Below are 25,715 nucleotides of genomic sequence, written 5' to 3'. Positions count from 1 at the left end.
CTGCGGGAGTGTGCTGTGTACTGAGGGGCTCGCCACTTGTGAACTTCGAACTCCACTTCTCCGCGCCGCGCGTCCGGCAGCCCGGCCTTTCTTTCTTCCTTGCTCCTTGCTCCCCTTCGCTTGGCCCTGTCGCCCCCTCCCCCTCGGCGGCACTCTCCTCTGAGGCCTCCTTTCTGGCCTTTTTCCTCCTCCTCTTCTGCTCTCGGCCCAGAGATTCGCTTGACTTCCCGAAGGGATCCCCCACGTAATCCTTTGACGGGTCCGGGCCCCCACACCCTTCCCTTTCGTCCCCGCCCCCCACTCACCGTCTCCCTCCTACCCCCCACCCCCAACCCGGGGACAATCTCTCAACAAGTATATTTGCTGAGGAATTTGAAAAATCCACTACTGCAACTTGATCTGTGTGTGATGGATGGGGAGAGGCGCGGAGAGAGTTGGGCGCCAATCCTATTAAGGGTTTAGAGAGGGGAGCGTTTTCCCCCGACGGGGGCGGGAGGGGGGGCGGGTGTAGGGAGGGGTGGGGGAAGGGAGCGTGTGCTTGCGTGTGTGTGTGTGTGTGTGTGTGTGTGTGTGTGTGTGTCCGCGCGCGTGCGCGCGCCTCGCCAAGGAGCTGGAAGTCCACCCAACTCCGCGCCTTTTCAGCCCGGCTGTAATTGCTGTCATTTCCTAGGAAACCGACTTCTATTGAGCTGGGAACTGGGGATGGAGCCCGCGCACCTCACCAGGATGACCCGCCGCAGAGGTGCTCAGCAGCCTTGGGTTCCCCTTAGGGTTCCTATCCCCACTGCCCTCACTTTTGTGTAATTGCTGTGTGGCTCCCAGAATTGATCCCAGCCAGAAAAGTAGACCTCTCCCTTGAGTCAGGTCCCGTGCTCTGGGGGTGTTTCCTGCGCCTCCTTGCACTCTGTCAGCTCCTGCCTCCTTTTGGGCGCGCGGCTTTGCAGTTCCGTGGCCGCGGCGCTGTCCTGGGCCCTCAGCCCTGCCGCCCTTGCTGGGCGTGTGAAGGTTTAATCCCAACAGGTTCGGATAAAGGGAGCAGTTGTAAAACGGTCGTATGCTGTTTGCAGACGAGGCTCTGGGGGATGTTGGAGAATTTGAAAGTAAACGTTTCCCTCGCAAGCGGCATAAAATAGTGTTTAAACAAATATTGTATTGGCATGCTCAGGGGGCTTGGTGCCAAAAAGTAAAGTAAATAAACTGTGAAATCCAAAATATACAGCGGGTGATAGCGGCGGAATAGGCGGGCTTGTCACAAGTCTCTCTGATGCGATCTGTTTGTTCTAGTCACCTCCCCTAGAGCCCCCTCCCCGCCCATTTCCTTACCTTGGCTGGGAGTTTCCTTTGCTCTGGGGGCAGGCCCTCCCTGGGCTTGGGAGCTGCTCTGCAGTTGCTCATTGCGGGGGTATTCATTGTGTGCTACCTGGACCCGACTCCCCAGGGAAGAGGAGGGGAGTGGAGGAGAGAGCACCCTAGCCAAGTCTGGCTGGTTTGAATTTTGAGGCCCTTTAAGACTTCTCTCAGCTTCTGGTCTGTCCTGGGGCAGTAGTTCTAGAATGTAGACTGTGGGCCCTGAAGATGCACTTCCCCCCTTCCCCAGGGCCTCTCTCCTTCTGCCAGTTTCTTTCTTCATCTTTCTTGCTTTCCATTTGTTAGACTTGCTGTTTCTCTCCCTAAAGTTTCCAGGAATTTTGGAGATTCTCTCCGGGACACAAGTCCTGCTCAAACCCAGCCAATATGGAAAGTTATCACTTGTCTAATGAGTCTTAAAGTTCATTATATTTTGTAAGATTTAGGGTGATTTTGTATTTCCCCTCTTGCTTTGAGAACCACTCCAATTTGATGAGGTTGTTTCCTGATTCTAGGGGAATTTCAACTAATACAGGGAAGGTCCTGCATTCAGAGATGCCCACTCACCCAGGATATAGCCTTTAGGGGAACCTGCCTTGTCTTGAGTCTAGTGTCTCATCTAGAGACAGGTCAGATTGGTGCGATTGCAAAGTCAGTTGGTGAGCATGAGGACGAGAGGGAGAAAGCCCTCCTAAGCCATGGTTGGGCTCATCAAGGATCAGTATTACCAGACAGGTTTATCCCCTTGGGAATTAATGTGATGGGAATTTGCACAGGGTCCTGATTCCTTGAGCTTGGGCTTCCAGGCTGCTCCCAAACTCACAGGACTCCCCCTTCCCCAGGGGGGGTGTGAGGTGGCAATGAGGCTTTAGAAGGAACTTCGGTCTCAGCCCACCTTGAAGAAGTTAACCAAATTCCCTTAGCTTTTTTAGGATGCACCAGTCTCCTTGAACAGAGAGGAAATCCTTTGACTTGCCTGGTCAGAGAGGGGGCCTCAGGGCTATGGGTCAGCAGCTCATGGCCTGGCTGTGGGCTGTGGGGGTCTTGCGGGCTGTGTACTGTAGCTGGCTTGTTTGCACTACAGACTGAAAAATACACAAATACTTCACGCTTTTTGTACTCCCACAAGTGCCCTGTACACAGTGCAGCCCCTGGGGCTGGATTAGCAAACCAGGGGATTCAGCAGGCAGGCAGACAAAATTGGATATTTGCCTAATAAACACCCTTTTTCCATCAGGGGACCCCTTGGTCACCCCAGGGGAAAACTTCACTGCACAGATGCCAGCAATTCCCTTTAAATGAGACCAGGAGGTTGTCGTGTGCACTTTAAAAGCCTGTGTGACCCCCTCACGCCCAGCTGGTTTGTTAAAGCTCAAAACCAGAGTCCTACACCCTTGTGTCTCTGTGGGCAGGGCAGCTGGCCTGGTCCGGGAAAGAGTTTTAGCAGGGCTTCCTTTCTTGTGCTGGGCACTCCAGGGTGGTAGAGCAAACCCACCTTGCTTCTTTAGGCTCTGGGGTGGGAGGATCTACCTGGTGCAAGTGGAGCTGTCAGGCCAGGTGGACCTTGCTGTGGACAGCTGCAGCCCTTCCTGCTGGGCCAGGGCCCTTTGAAAAGGAACCCCAGGGAAGCAGTTCCCCCCTTTCTTCTTTTCACTAAGTGTCAGAGGCACCGACAAATGAAACACATGAAGAATGCCAAAGAGAGAAATAGTATTCTCAGATTCCAGAAAATTCGGGAGAGCAGGATTGGTGATTATTCCAAGAACCAGGAAGCCCCAGCCATTTCAGCCTGCAAAACTGTCTCACTTCTAAAGAGGGGGAAACTGCTCTGTGATTGTTTTCTCAGGCTTGCTTAAAAGCAGATTTGAGAAAGGGTCATGGACATTGGTGTTTAATAGGGACCTTTTAGTGACACCTTTGACACTTTTGTGTTTTCAAATAAACGTTTAATAATGCCAGCTTCGGTGCTAATTATTTCCTCTAAAATTAATCTCAGGGTTTGCTGTGGACTATCAAGGATTTAAAAAAGCAAAACGTAGGTCATTGTTTTTTGGTTTTCAGGATGACCGAAGCACTCTTAATCTACATAACTATATTTAATATTACGTATTGTGCACAATGATGGAAATATACTCTCTATTTGTTTAGTGTCTTTCTGTTGCCCAATTCTTTCATCATCAGAAGAATCCCTAATACCCCTGTTTCAGTTTTACTTTCTGGCTTCTTAAAAAACTTTGGGGGTGGGGTGGGGAATAACTAATTTTAGATGTGACCAAAGAGTACATATTAAACTGCTTTTGAGATTTGGGTTTAAATGAAACTAGTTAATGTGGTTTTGTGTCTGTGCACATGTGTGTTGTTAAAAAAAAAAAAAAAAAAGGGGTTCCTGGGAAGTGTGTTTTAACTGAGTGCTGGGTTTCACCATTAGCATAAGAAAAACAGTTTTAGTGCTTTTACTATTGTCTTGAATGAGGAGTCGCAGCAAATGGAAGGAAAGTGAGGCTCCAGGCCGATGGCCCATTGAGATTCTTCAGCAGCAGGAGCTGGTCATCTGCCTCGGAAATCTGTGATCGGATATCACTTTTATCTCGCTTTTCCATTCTCTGGTCTTTTTCACATGTTCACTTTTGTCAAGGTTTATTGATTATGTTTTCTTCTCTGCAAATCTGTGGAAAATTTAATGAACCAAAAAACAGCAGTGGAAGAAAGGAGACTTTTTATTCATTGGCACGGGATTGGGATTGACAACCCCCCCCCCCCAACCTTCCCAGGGCGAAGGGGGGGGGCAGGCCTCCAGCAAGAGAGCTGGGGGAGGAGAGGGGGTGGTCCTGTTTACAGGACAAGGCGGGGCCTCCCCAGGCCTGGGGCCTCCCGGCTGACCAGCATGGGGGACTCCTGCCCCAAGTGAACACTTGAGAGAGATCTAGCCGGAGGAGAGCCTGTGTCCCGCCAACTCCTTTCTGGGCGATCGGCTGCAGCTCTGAGCCTTGTCCTCCAGGGCCCTGGCTCTGGGGCTTGGGGTGGGGAGGTTGGGAGACGTTTGTAGCTCTCCGCCCTACAGGACCATTCCAGGGCAGGGCCTTCCCCGCTGCAGTTAAGTATCTCCCTGCCTCCAACCCAGCTCGCAACCCTGTAATTAAGCAAAGCCCCTGGTGTGATTACGCGTTGCTGACTCGGCTGGGTTTGGAGCCCGTTCTATGAAAGCCGGTGACCTCTTGCTCCTTCTAGAGGCTTCCAGATCAGCCTGGGTTACCCTGATCTTGCCTGTCTCCCCCACTCTTTCTCCCTTCCAGTCTCTTCCTTTCTTTTCTTTCCCCTTTTCTCGGTCTCCCCTTCCCGCGTCCTTTCCTCCCCTCTCCTCCTGGTTTCTTTTCTCTGTCCCTCTTTTCTCCCCGCCCCCTCCTTTCTCTTCCCCACTCCCTTCTTTCCTCTCCCTCCGTCTCCCCGGCTCCTCTTTGTCTCTCCTCTCTCCCTCTCGCGTGTCTCTTTCCTTTCCCACCTCTCCCTCTTCTGCTTTCCATTCTGTCCCCTCTTTCCCCGCATCGCGTCCCGCCGGGTGGAGGACTTGCCGGCCAGGCCTCGGGGAGGTCGCGTGTGCCGGCGTCCGGGGAACTTTCAGTGCCTGGTCGCCTGCCCACCCGCCCGCCGCCGCGTCCCTCCCACCTGCGCGCCGGCCTGTTTTGCGGCGAGCGAACAATGGACACATTGTTGCGGGTGGCGGGAGACTGGACCCTGCTCGTGGCAAGTCCGGGAGAAGCCAGCCGGCCAGAGCCCGGTGGGCCGCTGCCGGGGCGCACCAAGCCCGCTCCCACCCCGGAGAGGTGCCAATTCCAAAAGATGCCTGCAAGCGCCATCCCCTCCTCCCGCCCGGTGGCTCGCCCTCCTCCCCGTTAACCAGATGGGCGCTGGAGTTTGGTGTCCAGATTGAGGAAAGAGCATTTCAGGAAAGAGAGAGAAAGGGCCCATCACCAAACTTTTTGTGGCGTCTGAAACTTTTTCTGTAAAGCATCTGCAGGGAAAGGCCTTCTCTGCTCTGTCCCCACCCCAAGGATGATTGTGGGGTGGGGTGTGCGGGTGGAGGATGGGTGGTCCTCTCCTCCAATCGTCTTGACCCGTAGGGATGCAAAACCTCTTAGCACGCAGAAAGGAAAAAAAAAAAAAAAGATCTTTAAATGCTTAAAAGAGCATGGTCCCAGGGTCCAAGATAGTCCCCCTTTCAGCCGATGCTTAGAGCGCTTCTTTGTGCCGTGGACAATGCCATAAGTCAGCTCGACTTCGGAGCCACATTTATAAGGAACTGTAAGGGCCGCTCAAGTACACTTGTGCTAAGTTGAATTGATTGAAATTTAATGGCGGTTAGTGGCGATGAATGGTAATGATTTTCTAGCGTATCTTTGGCATACTTGACATTAATAACTGGAGTGTGTGTGTGTGTACGCGGTCGAGAGCGCGCCACACTCGTGAGGCGGCAGCATTATTCATTTCCGAGATGCCAGTCCTTCCTCTCCTCAAATCCTTTTCCTTTGCACCATAATTCAGTTGTTCCTATGATTACAAAAAATAAATAAAAAAAGAAAGAAAAGGAAAAAAAAGAAAGAAAAAGAAAAAGGAAAGAAAAATCTTTTTCCATTGAGCACGTACATCATGTCAACATAATTTTGAGCTCATGATTTTTTTCAATTCCTACATAAATCAGCTTCTAATATACAGAATGTGATGAATTTGTTTTAGCTGCATCATGAATTAATGGTATGCAAATAGAAGCTTTGCAGGTGAAATGATTTACTTAATAATTTCAACTTCTAATATTTAAGCTCATTCATTATGTTAGGAGTTTAAAAAAAAAAGTCCATATTTTTAAGCCTTCGATGGGGAGTTTAGCATGCAAGTATGTGCACCGTGGGCAGATCTTGATGGCCAGAAAATAGTGTGTAATTTGTTGGTTCTTTGAGAATCTGCAATTCACCAAGCAGTGGCACAAGGAAGGTAGGATAGAAGAGTAACTGAACTTCACGTGGGGGAGATCACAGAAATGCATAGACCTAATTCCAACATGGAACACACCCCGGTGGCTGTGTTCTATGGGAATGAACCAAGTGGGGTTGGGGAGCTAAGGAAATCTTCCCATTTGAGCTGGTCTTAAGGGATAAGTGTCACGTGGAGGAAGGAGGGTGAAGGGGCTCTGATGCTCTGGGTCTCCGTCTTTGTCATGTATTAGTTAAAATCATCTTAAGAGTTGATCATTAAGTACCTACTGGTGAAAGTGGCATTGGTGTAGAAAGTTAGTCCAGAAGACCCTCCAAGTAACTGCTGGGAAGACTTACACATACAGCATCTTTTCAAACTGTTTTCTTCTTGAAGACGTTGAGGAAGAGAGTAAGAAATGCCATTCACTATGAAGAGAAATCACGTGAACCTTTTCCAATTGGCCCCTCATGGAGAGCGAACCCCAGATCCTCAACCTCTGAGTGACCCTGTAATTGCTTTACCTCTTGGGAGAAGGGTGCTGCTGATGTGGACTCTCAGGTTCTTCACATTTAGCTCTGCCTAGGGAGCTAAGCACATCCTGTCCCCTGCACAGCTCTCTTTGTGTCAGTGGGCCTGGGTGTGGTGGCACATGCCTATGAGCCCAGTGGCTTGGGAGACCAAGGCAAGAGGATCACAAGTTCAAAGCCAGCTTCAGCAACTTAACAAGGCCCTAAGCAACTTTAGTAAGACCTTGTCTCAAAATAAAAGATAAAAAGGGCTGGGGATGTGGCTTAGTGGCTAAGTGCCTCTGGGTTCAATCTCTGGTACTTGTCCCCCCCCTCCCCCCAACCCCCACCAAAAAAAAGTCAGTGGGAAGGCAGGATGGGAGGGCCAGAGTCTAAGGAAATGTGGGTCCTTTGGCAAGGAATGTGCCTGTCTTCCCCTGTGGCCTCCATTCCTAGCCAGCTTCAGTAGGCAGGGCGCCTCTGGGAAGAGTATGTATGAGTGTCGTGGTGGTGGTGGACTTGGGGACACTGATGGAGGCAGCAAAAAGCAGTTGACCTCCGACGGCCTTTTCAGATTCTCGTGAAAGCTGAGGACAAGGAAGGGCTGATACATAAATATGTCTCAGATCTCTAAAGATAAGAATAGAGTTTTGACTTTACTTCTCAAAAAATTGAGGTCACGGTGGTCGGGTGACAGGTTGAAGGCACATCACTCAGATGTTTCTGCAGACAGTAGTGGGTTGTGCTGTCATGATACATTGTGTGTGTCCAGACAGTGACAGTATATTTAGGGCTGGCCCTCACTGTCTGCAGAGATCAAGGAGAGGGGACGTCTCTGGTGTTCATGCGTCCAGGGTGTGCCTGTTTATATCAGAAAAGAGGAAACCAGAGTCCGCCTTTGCTGGGTCAGGACTTTTCAGGGATGCAGATTAAGAGTCGAACAGGATGGAAGGCTTTTTTATTTTAATTGTTATTTGTTCTTGACATGTGTATACAAACATGGAGTGTATCTTATTCTAATTAGGATCCCAGTCTTGGATATATACATGATATGGAGGTCCACCGTGAGGTGATCTTATGCGTACGTAGGAAAGTGATGTCCGATTCCTTCCACTGTCTTTCCTATTCATGTCCCCCTCCCTTCCCTTCCTTTCCCCTTTGTCTAATCCACTGAACTTCTGTTCTTCCCCTCCAGGATGGGAGGCTTTGAATTGTAATTCAGATGCATTTGCCTAGAGAAGATGTAGTACATGATATACATAATATAGTATGTTACACACACAATATAATATGTAAGATTACTCTTCCCTCTGTTAAGTGTGAATGAAGGATGTGCAATATGTATATTTATGTGGATATACATTTATATCAGTATAACTTTAAGCTTTAAGCACCAGCTCTTTTTATGAATTAGATTTTTTTTTTCTTTTCTCGAGGTGTACTGATAGAGAGAGAGAGAGAGAGAGAGAGAGAGAGAGAGAGAAGAGAATAAGGTGAGAACTAAAGTGAATAGAAGCAAATGAAAGCAAGACTTGAAAAACTGCTAGGCACGGTGGTGCATGCCAGTAATCCCAGTGGCTTGGAAGGCTGAGGCAGGAGGATTGCAGGTTCAAAGCCAGCTGCAGCAACTCAGGGAGACCCTGTCTCAGAAGAAAATATAAAAAGGACTGGGGATGTGGCTCAGTGGTTAAACACCTCTGGGTTCAATCCCTGGTACCAAATAAATAAATAAACAAATAAAATAAATAGAAGGACTGGGGATGTAGCTCAGTGGTAAAGTGCCCCCAGTTTCAATTTGCAGTACTGCAAACAAAGAGAGAGGAAAAATAAATAAATAATAAATAAGGCCTCCAAAAATTGTCTCTAGGTGGGGTTCTGGGCCTCTGAGATGAGGTTCAGATGGCGGCTTGTCAAATATGCAGACTCTCAGGCCCCAGAGAAAACCCGTTGAATGAGCACTGCTACTGAGGGGGGCCAGGAACAGGCATTTTTAACAAGGTGGGGTGATGGGAGGGACATTTTATTACTAGGATGTCCCTCAGTTCTGAGATGGCCCAGGATTGAAATGTCAGCAGGTGGTGAGACTTATAGCTGTGGCCTGATTAGCTATCGCTGGGCTGGAGTTTGGGGCAAATAAATGAACTGAGGATCAATTTGCTCCTTCTCCCAAACAGCACAGAGATTGGACTCCAGGGTCTCTTTGATGGGACACTGGCTGAGACTGTATGATGGCTCTGTGGTCACAGCTGTTGCTGGCCGCCAGGAGAAACGATAGAGTGTGTCAGATCCCCCCTGGGTTTATGTGCTGTGGCTTCTGTCCTGAGGTCCCTGGGATGACACCTCTTTTCTTGTGTTTGCTTCATGATTGTTCCCATGGCTGAAGTTGCTAGAAGCTGGACCCTCTTTGGGTCCAGACTGTTGTTTGGCCGTTTGAATAGGTCTTTGGGAAGTTTGAGTCACACTAGAAGGACATACCTGTGGACATTTTTATTGTCCCCAAGAAGGATAGGAAGGACATAGATTGATAAGGGTGAGGAGCTGGCGTGGGCTGTCATCCCCTTCCGCCCTGGTGGCATGGCGCCTGGGAGCTGGAAGGATCTTGCCAGAAGGGTCAGCAGACCAGCCTGCTTCTAGTGGTCAGTGCAGAGGGGGCTCGGCACAGGTCACCTCTGACCTGATTCACTCACTCATCTCTGACTCTTCCCACAAACCTCAGGTTCTGACCTTGAATCTTGGCTGCTCAGGCCACAGGAAGCCTGGGCTATGGGTGTGGGGTCTGAGGACCTTTGCTGAAACCCAGACCACTTCGTTTTCTTGGTCTCTGCCTCCTGAGGCAGGGAGAGGCCTCTGTTCAGAGGCTCAGCTGGGGTCAGGGGAGAGAATGTCTCCCGAGTCCTGTAGACTGCTTGGATCCCTCCATTTCCCCTCCAGGGGTTCCTCAAGGTGCTGGGTCCAGAATCCATTAGTAGGTTCTGGGTGCAGAATCCATTAGCATAATGTGATTCACACGTTCAGGTGAACTTAACAGCCATGCCTCCAGTGCCCTGGCCTTCTCTGCTCAAGGCCAAGCGCACTTAGCATCTGTCTTCCGGGCTGCTGTGTCAGCAGTAAAGTCGAGCAGGCTTGTGGGCCATGGTGAGCTTCATGTCAGCGGGAGAGGGTAGGACTTAGGAGCTCAGGCTTCACATAGAAAGGCCTGGTTTGTGCTTAGCATGTGGATGCTCTGGGTTCAATCCCCAGCCCTGTGAGAGAGAGAGAGAGAGAGAGAGAGAGAGAGAGAGAGAGAGAGAGAAAGGAAGTGTGGGGGGGGGGGGGTTTGACTCCTCTAGCTAGGTACTTAACCTTTCTGAACCTTGATTTTTCTCAACCATAAGCAGAGCCTCCTTTGGAAGGTTGTGGGAATGAGTAGAGGAGGTGGCTCTTGACAAGTGCGAGGCATGGTATCTAGGGTAAAACCAGGAGCTGAGGCAATATTTGCTGTCATTCTCATTTATCCTGTAAAAGGCCCAGGGACCAAACCAAAGGAACAAAGTAGGACGCAGAGCTTGGTTCCTCACCCCCAGGAATGATCTTATTCCCCTGAAGAGCTGCCGGTGCTGTGTGTAGGCTGGAGGACTTCAAAGGGAGCCGCAGTCCTCTGAGTCGGGGATGTGGGTTCCCAGCCCCTTTTCTGAGCCAGCACTGTGTCCTCAGTCCCCTCTCCACCCCTGTGTGTTTGTGAGGATTGCAGGAGCTGTTTGTAGTTGGGACAGTGGACATGTGCTTGTGGTCACATGAAGCAGGGAGCCTGGGGCCAGGGTCCCTGTGTTGGTGTTGTCATCCTTGGTCCTGACTGACCTGGGCCCTGGTAGGCCCCCTGCAGCTCAGCAGGGCCCTGTGGGGCCATTGGGGGTAGGATCACAGGCAGGCGCACCCTAGGAGGGCCCAGGAAGTGGAGACTTCTACCCCTGGGAGGAAGCACTTCTGCAGGGGTTTCCTCTGGCACAGCCTGCAGGTGTGTGCTTGGCTCTGTGGGGCCACCCTGAGGTGCCACCACCTCCTTCAGCTTTCTTGGCTTACTCTGGGAAGGGGTGGTGTCTGCCTGACTGATGTCTTCTCCTACTTGATCTCCGTGTCCCCTCCCGATGCTCTGTCTCTCCTGTGCGCCTGGCTGCATGGGTGGGGAGGAGTCTCCAAATCCCAGTGTCCCTTCTCATGGGCCTACCTGGGGTGGCAGGTCTGGGTTCTGCCCTAAGGCTATCAACCCTGTGGGACAGGCTCAACCAGAGGCAGAAGGGAATGGAGAGCGACCGCCTCTGCCCTGCTCAGGTCCTCCTCGGCCAGCGAGCACCCTGCCCCTTGCTCACATGCCTGGTCCTTGCACCCTGGTCTTGGCGTTGACATATTTCAAGAATGTCTTCTTCCTCACCGTTACTTGGGGTGCTTGGAAGAAGTCTTGGGGACCAGGGGGCTGCTGGAACATCAGGGCATGAGGAGCTTATCTTTGTGGCCTCAGGCTATCAGCTGAGGCAGGGTGTCCCAACAGCTGCTTTCCAGGTGTGTTTCAGTGTCAGACGAGGCTCTGAGTGGGAGTCCCAACATGGCCCTAGTTCAGGGTCAGGGTCCTGGGAATGGAGCCTTCCTGTCACCGTGGTCCTGCTGATGGAGGACACCTGGGCTTCTACATGCCTGCAGCTCTGCTCATGTGGGGCAGCTTTTGGGGGGATATTTGTGATTTTGGGGGGAGGGGAACTGGGGATTGAATCCAGGGATGCTCTACCATGGAGCCACATTTCCAGCCCTTTTGGTTTTTTATTTTGAGACAGGATCTTGTTAAGTTGCTTAGGGCCGCACTAAGTTGCTGAGGCTGGCCTTGAACTTGCGATCCTCCTGTTGAAGCATCCCGAGTCACTGGGATTACAGGCATTCATCAATGTGCACCACTGTGCCTGGCTCCTATCTATAGTAACAGAGTCCCCCCTGGTCCATCCAGATTCCCAAGGGAAGATTTGTAAGGCAGATTGAGGAGCCTCAGGGGCACTGGGGACCCTCCAGCAGGGCAGGGGAGTGTGGGCTAAGGGCATTTCCATCTCTCCCAGGTGTCTGGTGTGTGAGACCTTGGTGCTGTCTCCTCGTGCAGGTGCGGCCTCAGCGTCCAGAGACCTGTGGCCCTGTGGAATGTTCCCCCAGTCTGCAGCTTCCAGGGGTCGCCTTGCCTGGGTGCTTGGCGGAGGAGGCATCAGGAGCAGGAGCCTGGGCTGTCTGGTGTCTGGGCTCCTAGGTCTTCCTTCTCTCCTTCTGCTTATGATGATTTTAGCAGGGGACAGTGAAGTTTCCAGCCCAGTGCCTGCCGTGGACATCTACAGGCCAGCTGTGGAGTCAGCTCCTTGAGGGAGCTGCAGGCTCTCCATGGCCAGGGTATCTTCAAGTTCCCCTGGGCAGGGCAGGGCATCTGTGAGCCAGGCTTGCTGACCCCTGGCTAAGTTGGGGTTCCAGTACCAGAGGGCTAGTAGTCCTGTCCTAATGGAAATGAAGGGGAATTGGCCGAGGACATTTCTTTTACTTGACTGACAGCCTAATGCCTGATTGTCTAGCACGTGTCCCTCACAGGAAAGCCTGTTTCCAATTACAGATATCCTTATGGCTCTTGTCTGACGGGTGTCCAGTTTAGGACTGCCTGACCATTGCTCTGGAATGGCGGAATCTTACTTGGGTTCTTCCTGACACCCATTCTGGGGAGGCCCTGGTTCTTCTCATGGAATGTGCAAATTCATGCATCACACAATATGAAACAAGTTCCAAGATTTATGACCCACAAATCCAGGGAGGGTGGGTGAGGCAGGAGGACGGTCCTCTGTCCCCGTGTCACAAGAGGCCCAATGTAGAGTCAGGTGTGTGTGAGTGTGGGAGAACTAGCAGTGTGTCAGTGTGTGTATCTCCACCCATCTGCCCTTCTGCCACCACCCGTTCCCTCTTCCTTTGTCCACTCATTCATATATATATATATATATATATATATATATAGGAAGAGGATGTGAGTTCAAGTTCTCAGACAAATGCCTGAATGGTCCATTTCAAGAAAGCCGTTTGGGGGCTGGGGATGTGGCTCAAGCGGTAGCGCTCATCTGGCATGCGTGCTGCCTGGGTTCGATCCTCAGCACCACATACAAACAAAGATGTTGTGTCTGCCGAAAACTAAAAAATAAATATTAAAAAAAATCCGCCCCCCTCTTAAAAAAAAAAAAGAAAGCCATTTGGAAGACAGGGAGCCCTCCGCTAGGCGGGGGAGATGCCTCCAAGTTCCTCTCTCTCTGTTGTTCATGGCACAACCCTAAAATCAGGACCCTGTCCCATGTTGGCTCCTGAGTGCTGCTTTGAAACAGCTGCTTTGCCATGATCAAGGGTTATACTGCTGATTCTTAGCTAGGGACATCTGTCCCTAGGGGGACATGTTGACAATGTCTGGAGACATTTTTGGTTTTCTCAGGTGGTTGCTATTGGTGTCCAGCTGGTAGAGGCCAAAGATGCTGCTCAGCATCCTGCAATGTACCGAGTAGCCCCCGGACAAGGGGTTATCCAGCTCAGGTGTCCACAGTGTCAGTGGTGCTGCTAGTGGGGGACCCTGGTCTGCTGTAGGGTTCCCCTCCATGGCTACACACAGGGTGCTACGGCTGGGGCCATACTCACTGTGTGCATACTCACACCAGGTTGGAATCATAAACCTTATTTTCTGTGCCTTGAATTTGAAATGGTGTGGCAGGTGCCATCAAGAGGAATTCCTCGTGTAATCCATCAGTCAATCAGCTGGAACTCTCTGGAACATCTGTTATGTGCCGGGCGCTTATTAGGCTCACCGCGGAGGCATACCTGGCTAACTTGGTCACGGAGCTGGCCGCCTTTGGAATCCCAGTGGGCTTCTCAGATGTGCATCTTCCTCCGACATCCTCCAGGCCCAGAGAGAGGGCTGCTTTGTAAAAGCCAGGGATTGACCAGCGTGACCTTGAAAGGTGGCTACGTGGGGACGTTGGCAGGAGCAGGAATTGCCCTGAGAGAAGCTGGATATGACCGTTTTCCTGGCCTCTGGCTGCCACATTTCCCACTGGACGATGCCTTTTGTGTTGGGCTGCTCCTGGCAGCTCGCAGTCGGTGGCTGCAGAGTCCTGGGTCAGCGTGCTGAGAAGTCCTGGTTGGGCCTTTTGGCAGCAGGTCTTCCATTTAACCAAACAGTTGCGCTAAGCATTCTGGGATGGCCTTCCCCGCAGAGGTCCAGGCTAGGTCTTCCGCGATGAGGACTTTGCTAGTGGAAGGACAGGAGGAGGAAGGGCAGTCCAGGCAGAGGAATTCACAGGGACACACGCTGGACAGAGTGTGGCACTTCTGGAACTTCTGGTTTGGGGAGGGATGGGGATCAGCCTGGAGTTGGTCTCAAAGGGGCAGCTTTGTGCTCCCAAATGTGACTCCACAGATTCATTGTGTACCTGTGGTTTATCTCCCTGTTGTGAGATGTAAACCTGCTGCAGTACCAGACTGGGACACTTAGGATCCTGAAGTGCAGCAAAGCAGGTATCACCTTTACCTTTTTAGTCTCTGCTCTTGGGTTTAGACTGACTCAGTTTCTGAAGTTTCTTTTTTTGTTCTGCCAGATACAAATGTGTGTGTGTGTGTGTGTGTGTGTGTGTGTGTTGGGGGGGGCACTCCCAGCAAATATGCACAGACTTCTTCTTATCCTTCTCTGGGGCATGTCAGCCCCCTACCTGTTCCTCACCTCCCTCCACAAAGATAACTCATCCTCAGAGTCAACTCTTGGGCTTGTTGGAGGGAATAACTGGTGGAAAAGGGGGGAAAATGAGGTGGATTCTCTGAACCACCCTCCCCTGTGACCCTCAGGAACACCTTTTGTGATTTAAGAGTGGTATTAGGGTCTTGCGTCCATTGTCCATTCATCCATCCTTCCATCCATCCTTAGTCCACTCATCCATCCATCTACCTATCCATTTATCCATCCTTCCATCCACCTGTCCATCCATCCATCCATCCACCCACTCATCTATTCATCCATCATCCATTCATTGACTATAGGGATCCCCCCGCCTTATGCTGGGGATCTTCCTGCTAGGCAAGTGCTGTCCCACTCAGCTATTTATTCCCTTATTATTTTATGTTGAGACAGATCTCGCTAGGTTGCCTAGGCTGCCTTGAACATGTGATTCTCCTGCCTTGGCCTTCCAAGTAGCTGGGATTATAGGTGTGTGCCACCAATCCTGCCTAACTACGTGGGGTTTCAAGGCCTCTGCTGTGGGTCTTTGGTATAGCTTTCCTCCTGTCATGAAGCCAAGGGTCCTTTCTTCCTCTGTGGTGTCTTTCTTGGCCCAGCCTATGCTCTCAATTGTCCCTGGGGTCTCTCTTGCTTATATCACTCATCAATATTGTCTTTTTATTGTCTGTTTATTTGTGCTTAGTAAATGTGGTTGATAAGTGAATTTGGGGACAATATGGGAGGAAATGGATTTGTTTTTCTTTGACATCTCTCTTAAGAAATACAAGCCAACCAGGCAGTCTCCAGATGGGCTTCCTTGGTTTGGGAGCAGAAGCAATTGCTCATTGATGATTTGTTTTGACGGAGATGTGTTTTCATCCAGTCGAAGCCTGTGTTCTAGTTCGTTTGGGCCCCCCCACACATAATCTATGTGTATGATATTTTTTACTCACTTTGGAGGCTGTAAGTGGGAGGCAGGATGTTTGGCACTGGAAACATGGAGAGGTAACCAGAGTTCTCAGCTGGGAGTGACTGTGGGACCCCATCAGGACCTGTCCTTCTCTGAGCCTTTCTTGCTTTCTTTCTTGGATAAGGTCATTTCTGACACTCTTTAAGCTGTGACTGTCATTGCCTGGGATCACAGTGTTCCTGATCAGGAAGGTTTGTCTTCAGGGTTTTCAAATTCATCGGCAGTCATTTCACTGATGTACTTGATCTTAGTGGACCTTAGTCGGCCACTTAGTGGACCATGGACCGTGCTTATGTCTTTAAATGCTGCCACACCTTCTCAGGATGGAAGAAGGGGCCTTGGAGACCTGTAGCCCACCAACCATGACCAGGTCTGGGATGCCCACACAGCACATGTCATCAGTGTGGCCCCGCCAGTGGTCCCCCAAAGGGATCATCTCGTTGGAAGGGGACGAGGTTTGCTGGAGCAGGAGCTCAGAGCAGGCCCTGGAGATTGACTGCAAATCCAGCTCCGTGCCTTTGTTTTTCCATGTGTTAAAATGAGGGTAACTGTGGCACCCACCTCCGAGAGGCAGAGGGAAGATGAAAGAGGAATTCTGTGTCAAGTACCTGGGAGCACAGTGAGCATGCAGTAAATCTTGATTATTATTATTCAACAGGCAGCCCACGTGGGCATGGTATATTTGGCAGCCACATCACACTAGTGACTCATTTAGGCTAAAGTTAAGAAAATCCGGACTCTCATTTAGCACGAGCTTCTGCTTTACAGCACAGTCCCCATCTCGCTGGGTCCCAAGAACTCAGTGCTGAAAGACGTCTTGGCAGGGAGCAGAGCCTGCACTTGCCAGAACTGAGTGCCCTGTGCCCCTCTCTTTGCCCAGGAGAGCTCTGTGTTTGTAAGAGGAGCCTGATCTTACTATAAGGATGGGGACCCAGTGCTACCTGCCTCTGCCACATTCAGAGAGGCTTTTCCAAAGTGGGGCACTAGCCAGAGCCCTCCAGAAGGCAGGATGGTGGCCTCCAGCCCTCAGACCTGCTCAAGGTGTGGTGACCCTGGCTGTTCAGAGAAGGCACACGTGGCTTAATGAGGCTGGGGGCTGTGTGGCTGCTCAGTGGGCTTTCTGCTGGCTAGGACTGTTGGGACGAAGCCCGGAAGGCTCCCTTGTCCCAGAGGACCTTTCCTCCATGTCTTTATCACATTTTAGGGAATCATGATGCAGATTTTATAAGAACGAAAGAACAGTTTTGTTCTCTGCATTTCTGTTTTGCTCCATTTTTTGGTTCATTTAATTGTCTTTTTTTTCCCCTGTGAATATTTTGCCACCCCACCCCCTATTTATTTTAGATTCAAGATTGTGTGGGGGCTGGGGATGTGTCTCAAGCAGTAGCGCACTCGCCTGGCATGCGTGCGGCCCGGGTTCGATCCTCAGCACCACATACAAACAAAGATGTTGTGTCCGCTGAAAACTAAAAAAATAAATATTAAAAAAATTCTCTCTCTCTCTCTCTCTAAAAAAATGTGACACACTTAAAAAAAAAAAAAGATTGTATGGTTGCGGAACGTAGTGGCACCTGCCTGTAATCTCAGCCGCTTAGGAGGCTGAAGCAGGAGGATCCCAAGTTCAAAGCCTTAGTGAGGCCCTAAGCAATTTAGTGAGACCCTGTCTCAAAAATAAAAAAAATTAAAAGGGCTGGGGAAGTGGCTCAGTGGTTAAACACCCCTAGGTTAAATCTCTAGTACCAAAACAATAGTAGTAGTAGTAATAGTAGTAGTAATAATAATAATAGTATGATTTATAGTTTCGCATCCTGTGATTTTCACTGAATACTTTTTGTTTCCATCTTTTTTTTTTTTTTTGATGCTAAGTTTTGAACCCAGGGCCTTGCATGTGCTAGTCATGTGCTCTACCACCAAGCTACGTGAGCCATGTCAACATGTGTTTATTGACGCCTCAATTTTGGATATAATTTTTTTTCCTGTATCATAAGTAATTTTCTTAAAAATACCACTTTTACATATAAATACACTCAGGTTATTAGTATATCTAATTAGCTTCCCTTTAAGCGAAATCCAAAAGTTTTCTAAAATAATTACAAGAAAAAGATTAAAAAGAAGGAAGTGAAAACCCACCCACATCTTCGGCCCATCTTCTCCATGCTCTCTGTGGGCCACCCCTGAGCACCCGGTGGACATCCTTCTAGACCAGGTCCTATTTACTAATATTCTCTACACTCGTGGAATCATGTCACAAGTATTGTTTGTCAGCTATTTTCTTCATTGAGTACCACATCAGCGTGTACGTTTCCCCACAGATATGTCTGATGGTGACTGACGGCATTCTTTGGATTAATTTCCACATTTAGAATTCCCCATCAAAGATGAGGCCATGTTCGAGGCTCTTGATTCATATTTCTAGGCCAGGGATTAACAGCATCACTGCCCCAGAGGAGGGCAGCCCACGAAGCTCATTTATTTTGGATACAAACAAAAATACAGATAGAAAAGGCCACACGTTCATTCCACTGTGGCTGGAAAGGCCCCTCTGTGAGAGGTGACCAGTCTCTCGTGTGCCGTGTACGCCGGCACCTCTCAGTTGACACAGGCCAGTATTTTATTGTCGTCATTATTCATTTTTACACAAATGGGATCTTACTGCACGTGTTTAGCCATCGCTTTCCTAGTACTCAGTGGTATGTCTTAGTGTTCTTCCCCCAGCGGGGCCTGCACATTGACTGACCTCACTCATTTTTTTAATCTCTATTTAATTTTCATTTACATTTATTTTCTTGATTGAACAGTAACACATTCACGTGGCTAATAATTTCAGAATCATAAAGGGCTGCATATACATAAAGGGCTACATGTGTAAAGTCTCCCTCCCGTTTGCTGTGGCCCGGCCCCCATGCATGGTTCTCCCCATCAGTGATACTAGTTTATTAGGTGGCCCTCTGGAATGAGTTTTAGCCAAGGAGCCTAGAAATGAATATAAACTTCTTCCCTCTTTTTTATTCCCCAATGGAGCCATCTTATGTAACCTGTCTGTCGTTGACAGTTTCCACTCTCCATTCCCTGTGCGCAGTCGAGCCTCTCCACTCTATCCGGCAGGTGCACCAGAGCAGGGTTAGACCCCTGTTTATCTAGGCCCTGTGGGGGTATGTTGGCTGCTACCAACAAGATTGCACGGAACAGCCTTATAATGTACAGACTCATTCTGCATCCAGGAGTCTATCTTTATAGACACATTTCTAGAAGTGAAATTTCTGGGTCTAAAGGTGGGTGTATTTGCAATTGGGATGGATGTTTCCAAATTGCTTTCCAAAAAGGTTTAATCCTGCCAGCGACTTAACAAGAGTGCCTATATCCATCCTCCCAAGGGCATGTTAGTTATCAGATCTTTTGGTCTTTGCCCATCTGATAGTTGGAGAAAAACTACATCTCAGTGGAGGATTCTTTTTGAAAATGAAAGGAGATCCAAAGGTGTAGCTCAGTGGTCGGGTGCTTGTCTAGCATGTGCAAGACCCTGGGTTCAAGCCCCACCCCCCACCAATTTGCATCCACCAACAAATGATGTTCTGTTTCTTTTAGTGTACTTTTTTGCCATTTATATATCTTTTTTGGTTAAGTGTCTGGTCAAACCTTCTGTCCATTTTTTTTTTTTTAAACTTTGTTTTCTTTTTCGTTTTGATTGTATGTTTTGAGAGTTCTTTATATATTGTGGACACAAGTTCTTTGTGAGTTCTTTCTGGGCTTTATATTCTATTCCTTTGATCTATTTTTGTGTGTTGACCTAACCCCAGATTTTCTTGGTTATTATCATGTCTTGAAATCATGTGGGGTTAACTCTCCAACTTTCCCGTAGGGCTGGGGTATGGAACCCAGGGCTTTGTACATGCTAGGCAAGCGCTCTACCACCGAGGCACAACCCCAGCTCTATTTTATTTTTTAAAAATTGACCCATAAAGGAGCTAGAGGTGGAGCTTGGTGTAGAGCACTTGCCTAGTGTGTGTGTGAGGCCCGGGGTTCAATTCCCAGCACCACCAAACCAAACCCAAACAAAGAAAACAAAAAGGAAAAAAATTGCACCTATTTATAGGATGCCACGAGACATTGCAACACATGTATATATTGTGCTACTAAATGAATTTCTCTCTGTTGGTTTTCTTTACTCTTGCTGCTTTGAAGATGTCCTGTGGATTTGTAGTTTTTATGACATTTGGAAAGTTTTAAGCTATCATTTCTTCTTTCTCTTCTCCCTGCCCATCTCCTCCTGAGGGACTCCACACATTACACATATATTAGGCCTCTTGAAGGTGTCCCATATTCCATAAGCTCTTTTTCTAATTCATTTTTTTTTCTCTTTCACATTGGCTTGTTTCTATTGCTGTTTCTTTGACTTCAGGAATCTCTTTTCTGCAGTGTTTCGTGGGCCACTGATCCTATCCAGTATCTAGAAGTTTGATGCATCTTCTTATATCTTCCATGATTCTTCTTTAAAACTTCTTAAACATATGGAATGCAGTTATAATAATAACTAATGCACTTTTCTGCTGATCCTAATATCGGTGCCTGTTCTGGCTTAGTTTTGATTGATTCTTTTAGTCACTATAGATTGGATTTTCTTGCTTTTTTGTCATACTAGCTAATCTTTAACGGCTATTTGATATTGTAAATTTTACCGTAAGTGGTAAATACTCTTGTTTTCCTATAAATATTCTCAAGCTTTTATTTTATTTATCTATTTATCTATCTATTTATTTAGTTATTGCTACGGTGGATTTACTTGGAAAATTTAATCTTGCTTTTAAAATTTGTTAGATGGTACCAGAGTCTTGGGATAAAATTGCTCATCTCCATTGTGGCAAAGCCCTCTGTATTCTCTACCCAATGCTCCATGACTTTTGAGGGCTGCCAGTCTGGCTGGGGGCACGGGCACTGTGTGTGTTGGGCACGGTTCCCTGTCACCATTTGGCTGGTTCTCTCCCTGGCCCTGGGGAGAGAACACCATGTACTGATCACATTCTGCAGGACCCCACGGGCCCCCTCCCCTCTCTGATGTTCTGTCCTGCAGGCTCTCACCATCCTGGTCTCCCTGGTTGCTCAACTGTCTCCCCAATTCAGGAATCCACCCGCTTGTGCCTGGATTTCCTTTCTCTGCGCCTGTGGCCTGGGAACTCCCTCCAGACAGTAAGCCGGGCAGCGCAGGCTTCACCTCATTTGTCCCCCGCCCCTCCATTGCCTGACATGTCTTGACTGTTTTGTCTGGTTTTGGGTAGTTTCGGGTGGGAGCCTAAATCTGTTCCCTGTTATTCCATCTTGGCCAGCATCAGAGGGTTTAATTTGCATTTTTTTCTCACTAGAAGGACCTTTCCAATTTTAAATGGTGTCCACTATTCCACAGAACCATTGTCCTCACCCTGGTTGTGCTTGTGACCTGACAGGAGAGTCTGGCCTGGCCACAGGGTTTAAGAAGGGGTGGCCGGGGAGGAGCTGCGGCTGAGCTGGCCAGGGACCTGGGAGTGCAGGCCCCAGAGAACATCGGTGTGGGCCGCAAGGTTTGTGTTTTACTTCAGCACCACACACCATCTCAGCAGCTTGTCCAAGGGCCGTGTGCACAGCCGAGCGTGGGAGCCGCGTCAGGGCAGAAAACCCCAGAGCGCTCGGGCTTGCCAGCAGAGGCACTCGCTCAAGATGTCGTCATGGGGAGAAAGGGGAAAACGGAAGTGGGAAGGGCCTGGTGTGAATGGGGCTGGCTGGGAGGCCTGGCTGCCTTCCCTCACCGGGCCTCTCAGGCCTGGTTGCAAGACCCGGGGCTTTGTCTCACCCTCCCCCTGTGACAGAGAGCTGGGTCCTAGGCACAGATGTTTGGCCTGGGCCCCCTGGGCCTGCCTGTGTGCTCAGGAGAGGGGGAGCCGCGCTAGGCCCCAGGCCCAGACCTGGGGCTCCCTGTAATGGCTGGACTCAGCTGCAGCCGTGGAAAATATCTGTAGGTCCACAACCTTGGGAGGGGTGGCCGGAGGAGGCCGTAAATCATCCAGCAGGCTGGGAGAGCTGCTTCCCGGCCTCCTTGGCCTGGGGAGAGGGCTGTGGGCGGGCTCTGGGGAGCCTACTCTCTCTGAAGGCCAGGGCAGCCCAGCATGGCCACTCTGTGGAGCTGGAAACCCTGAGGGAGACGCACAGTGAGGGTCAGTGGGCCTTGGGGACTGTCACTCCTGGCCTCTTGCTGCACAGAAGAGGAAGTGCACTTGTGACTTGTCCAAGGACAGACAGCCTGATCCAAGGCTGAGGTTCTGCTGGCCTCCCTGTCTCCTCTGGAGAAAGGGGGAAGAAAAGGGGTACAGGGACTGGGGACTGGCCCTTTCCGTGCCCAGTTCTGAACTTCTCCCCTCGTGTTCCACTACCTCGGGCAAGTTTTCCTCTGCTTCTAGTTGGACTTGCCTGCGTGGGCTGGCTAGCCAAGTGTGGTGGCCGAGGGGGACAGTCCTGAGGCTGCCCCCTGTGGCCCCCAGTAGACAACCCCTGGCAATGTTAGTCAGCTTCTGAAGGGCAGGATGAGATGGGCCAGCCACATGACCTTGTGAGGCCCGTGCCTCCTGGGCCTCAGTGCCACATCTCTCAAAGGAAGGGGATGCACTTGTTGGTCCCAAGGCCCATCCCAACTCCAGAACCTCTCGAAGGCTTGTTTGCCCAGGGATTTGGGTCTTTCTTGGTATGCTAGGCCAGGGTGTGGCCCTGGGTGGGGCCTGAGATGTCCGGGACCTCCCACTGGACATCAGGGTATCTTTGAGGGGCTCCTGGATGCCAGACTCTTCCTAGGACCAGAAAGGGTGAGACTTTTCCTGAAACTGGAGGTAGAGTGGTCCCTAACCATGGGTCTGAGTGACTTCCTGAGGTTATGTTAGGAGACTTGGGGACTGTTCCCCTTTGGCCCCTACGATGGGGGTGCATCTTCAGGTTATGCTGAGGAGGTAACTGCATTTTAATCATCGACCTGAGTTGATGGCTGCTTTGGATCGATCCATCCTTCCTTCCTTCTCTACCACTGAGTCACATCCCCAGCCTTTTTTTATTCTTGAGACAAGGTCTCGCTAAGTTGCCGAGACTGGCCTCGAATTTGAATCCTCCTGTCTCAGTCTCCCAAGTCACTGGAATTGCAGGTGTGTGCCACCGCGCCCCACCTGGTTTGGATCTTGGTGCAGTTTCGTGGGTTTTCAAACTGAAGGAGATGTGATGGCAGGAGAAAGCCAGATGGCCAAGGAGAAAGACTATTTCGTTTACTGGACTCCGGCAACTCATTCAGGCTAGAAGCTGGGCGAGATGGGAATCGACTCCCGGGGAAGGGAAATATCAGCCAGGTGGGGTTGATCGTTGGAGGCCAGTGGAGGAAGAAACCAGGGAAGCAGCCTTGGCCTTGTTGGGATTCCAGAGCAGGAGCGGGAGACCAGAATATCCTGAGGACGATTCTGGAACCATTGGGGGGGGGGCGGTGCAGAGGTGCAGGGGGCTGGAGGGCAGGGACCGCGGGGGTGTTCTGCTGGGAAAGAGACCGAGGTTTGGGGGAGCTTCTGGTGCAATTTTGGAGTCACCTTCTCTGCCTCCCCGAGCCCTAGCCGCAGGGTTTTGCTCTCCAGCAAGGAGAGCCTGCTGCCTTTCCTCGGCTTCCTCTTCTCAGGGGCAAGAGCAGTGTGGGCCAGGATGACCTGGTTTCCAGCCCCTCGTGCGCCCTCTTCCCTGAGGGCAGGTGGCATCATATCTCTGGGTTATGTTCCCACCTGGCAGAGGGCTGACTTGTTCAGTGAGCACCAGATGCCTGCACCAAACCGGCCAGGCACATTTTGGATGTGTGTGTGTGTGTGTGTGTGTGTCTCATTGCAGGATTAAGGGAGGTTTTTTGTATAACACATTTAGCCCAATGCCTGCCCTCTGAGGAGGGGACCCTGCTTCTCTGGCTTCGTAAAAGGTGACATGTCTGTGCTGGGCAGGGTGGATCCATCACCTGAGGTCTGCCCGGGTGTTCTGATGGCCTTGACCAGAGCCATTGGATGCAGGTACCAAAAGCTGATGTTTTAACCCAGTGTCCCTCCCTGGACCTGGCTCTCTGCTCCTCCAGGCCTGGCAGGGTCACTCTGGCCCTGGGGCACCAGTTGAACCTTCTGACATTTTCTAAAACTTGAGGCATGTAGGGACATTGTTTAGGGTCAGGGCGCAGGAGAAGGTCCTTGAGGAAGTGCCCGTCAGTCCTGTGGTCTTCGCAGACAGCACATCTGTCTAGTGCCTCTTACCTGTCTCTCGGTTGCACACCTTGACCTCTGGGCAATGGTCCCAGCACCTAACTGTGCGGTGGTTCCTGTTGGTGGGCCTATTTTAGAGAGGAAAAAATGGAAGTCCCTTAAGGAGCCCACCCCAAGGTCATGTGGCTATGGGGATATATCAGCCAGGGCCTGGCGCCGAGGCTTTCCTGTTCCCTCCACGCGACAGTGCCCAGCTGAGTGGCCAAGACAGGAACCAGGAGACTCATGAGAAGCGGGCAGGGGAAGAACCACATGAGGGCCTCAGGAGAGCACAGTCCCAACTCCATCCCTTCTTCCCAGTTGGTGGGAAGCTTTTCTGCAGCAGTAACTAACTCAGCCATTTCCTTCCTACCTCTGTCCACCCCTCCCTGCCTTCCTTTTTCCTCTTTTCTTTCTCTCTTTCCATCCATCCATCCATCTATCCATCCATCCACCATCTGTCCATTCAATCCATCTATCCAGGCCCTCATCTATCCATCCATCCACTGTCTGTCCATTCAATCCATCTGTCCATCTGTCCACCCATTCATCCATCCATTGTCTATCCTTTCAATCCATCCATCCATCCACCTATCCATTTTTGGGGGGCGGGTACTAGAGATTGAACTCAGGGGCACTTGACCACTGAGCCACACCCCCAGCCCTATTTTGTATTTAGAGACAGGGTCTCACTGAGTTGCTTAGTACTGAGGCTGGCTTTGAACCCACGATCCTCCTTTTTCAGCCTCCCGAGTGGCTGAGGTATAAAAGGCGTGTCACCGTGTTTGGCCCACCTATCCATTTCACCTTTCTGTCTATACCACCTGTCTACCTACCCATCCATTCACCCATCCAGTGAACATTTATGGAGCACCACTGGGATCCAGCATTGTGCTGAGCTTTGACGATTCAGAATAGAGCAAGACCTGGTTCTTGCCCTCACAGAGCCCCCAGTGGGTGGGGTGGTATCAGGGGACGATCGATGAATTAATGGATACTCAGGATGTGAAGGGTTAGAACTTCACTGGAGGTGGCCCAGGGAGTCACCCTGAGAGGGACACAGAGGCTTCCCTGTGGAGGCACCCAGGACTGGTGGCTAGTTTAGACTCAGCAGCCTTCTGGCTCCCATCTCCAAAAGAAGGTGAGCCGAGAAGCAGAGCCTGGCTCCTCGTGGGGCCATGGAGTCTCCACCAGTAGCAACGATGTGGGCTAAAGCAACACCTTGAGGCCCTTGGCTCTGGCAGCAGCGGAGTCCTAGGCTGAGTAGCTCTGGGGCTGGAGGGACCCCAGGATCCCTCTTGGCCAGGGGCTGGAGAGGGCGTTGAGGCCAAAATTAGGGACTGATGAACTGGAAAGAAGGGTAGGGCATTCTGGTCGGGAACCACAGGCGCACAGCCCTGGAAGTTTCTGGAACCTAGCACACCAGGTCTGGATGTCTAGCTGTACCTCCTTTGCAGCCATTTTCCCACTGTGCCCTGGTGTCATGATCTGTTTCAACTCATCCGGTCTCAGGTCTCCCACCATATAGTCCCAGTTGGCCAGTTGCTCCCTGGTACCTCCTCCTTCCCCAAGACAGACTCCTGTCAAGACTCTTGTCACCCTTGATTGACTCACTGGGTCTCAGATCTGTGTCCTGTTTGCCTGGAAGGGCATCTGGCCACATTGGTCATGACCGCCATTTGTTGAATGATTACAGTTGTTGGGTTGAGGGGGGCTTGAAGGCTCCCTCAAGTGGTTGGGCTGCTTGCTGGGTAGAGAAAGTCTGGAAGTAGGGTACAGGGAAGTGTCTCTTGGCAAATCTAGTTTACGGAGATTACGGCAGGCTTGTCCTGGCATCCTGTGGGTGCTCAGGGAGGTACTGCTGTCTGACCCCTGGGAAGCTCTCCAGGAAGGAGCAGGAAGGGGTCTCACTCAGACCCCTG

At 50.5% G+C, this 25,715-nt stretch overlaps 1 protein-coding gene across 2 annotated transcripts in view; it reads left to right on the top strand.

Annotated features, from left to right (window-relative positions):
• The window catches only part of Gli2 (GLI family zinc finger 2), a 231,100-nt gene that overhangs the window by 945 nt on the left and 204,440 nt on the right, over positions 1-25,715 (top strand). The gene's annotated exons all lie outside the window — the stretch shown is intronic.

The sequence above is a fragment of the Marmota monax genome, unplaced genomic scaffold, assembly GCF_021218885.2.
Source record: "Marmota monax isolate L192 unplaced genomic scaffold, Marmota_monax_Labrador192_F-V1.1 WCK01_AAM20220418_F8-fsc00121, whole genome shotgun sequence".
In the NCBI taxonomy this organism is placed as follows: Eukaryota; Metazoa; Chordata; class Mammalia; order Rodentia; family Sciuridae; genus Marmota; species Marmota monax.
Note: the sequence above shows the minus strand (reverse complement) of the source record. Positions and strands in the feature narration are given on the sequence as shown.